We start from the raw sequence: 1333 nt of genomic DNA, 5'->3' as shown, positions 1-1333 counted from the left end.
TGTGTGTGTGTGTGTGTGTGTGTGTGTGTGTGTGAACAGGGGAGAGGCTGAGAGGGACACAGAATCCGAAGCCGACTCCAGGCTCTGAGCTATCAGCACAGAGCCTGACCCAAGGCTCAAACTTATGGACAGCAAGATCATGACCTGAGCCAAAGTCGGACACTTAACTGACAGAGGCACCCAGGCGCCCTGAATCTCCAGCTAATTCTTGAACTCTGGGGCTCTGTGCTGCCTTTCCTTCCCTTCTTCCCTAGTGAACTTCTGTTCATCCTTAAGAACCCTGCTCTAGCGTTACATCCCCTACAAACCTGCATCTCTGCTTAATCTGGCCAGATAAAACCAGTTCCTCCTCCCACGAGGTTTCCATATCATATCACATGTACATCATGCTTATCACATGGTACTTTAAACGCGGGTTCACGTGCTTGCCTTTCCTCACCTCTAGACTATTTGCCCTTGGAAGTTAAGTATTATGTCATATTCTTCTTTGTGTCCTGAGCACCTAACAGAGTATCTGGCCACAGGGCCTGCAAGTTTTATTTGTCTAATTGGTGGGGGGAAAAAAATGAATTAGTGTTTGGGAAGGGAAAAGCATTGCTTTCGATTCCAGGAGGGGTACGGGCTGGAAAGTGTTAATTGGCCGCTGAGAATCACAGATGATCCAAGCTGGAGACCTTAGCAATTAACAGCAGTTCCTCATCAGGATGAGGAAGCCCAGAGATGCTTAAAGATACTCAGTGGTTTCCCCGAGAATCAGAGTGAAGTGGACCAGGAGAAGCTCTGTGGGCTCCAGTCGGTGTTGGCCAAATGGCCAGGTGAAGGATTTGTGGGCTGAATCTAGACCATCTTCCCCAGGATCGATGGAAGGCCCCACAGTGCCCACACTCAGCCCAGAGAGAGCGTGACGGTGTCCCTTGCCACGGACTCTAACCCTTGCAAAGGCCATTTGGGTGAATCTCCATCTCTAAACTTGAGCCCCAGTTGAGTATCGGAAGGTGTTTCTGGTATTTCTGAAGCAAAAACGATACTTTGAGCAGAGTGGGTGAGGAAGAGGAATGAAGGCACCCCGGTCCTTAGTTTCATGACATCTAGCAGTGGGAAAACCACTCCAGATGCTCTTTCTGCCCCCTGTCCTCCACCTCTCTATGTGATTTGGGACTTGGTGGCTTCCTTGACACTCACTTCTGTAGTACAAGATGAGAGGAGGTTGGAGGAAGATAAGCAGTGGGAGTCCACACTGGAAAAAAACATGGGGCAAGGGATTTTAGGAATTGGAGAGAATATAGACAGGAAGGCTACAGATGTTCTCCATTTTTTTTTTTTTTTTTTTTTT

This window comes from Crocuta crocuta, unplaced genomic scaffold, assembly GCF_008692635.1.
Source record: "Crocuta crocuta isolate KB4526 unplaced genomic scaffold, BGI_CrCroc_1.0 scaffold180, whole genome shotgun sequence".
Lineage (NCBI taxonomy): Eukaryota > Metazoa > Chordata > Mammalia > Carnivora > Hyaenidae > Crocuta > Crocuta crocuta.
This window is presented reverse-complemented; position numbering follows the sequence as displayed.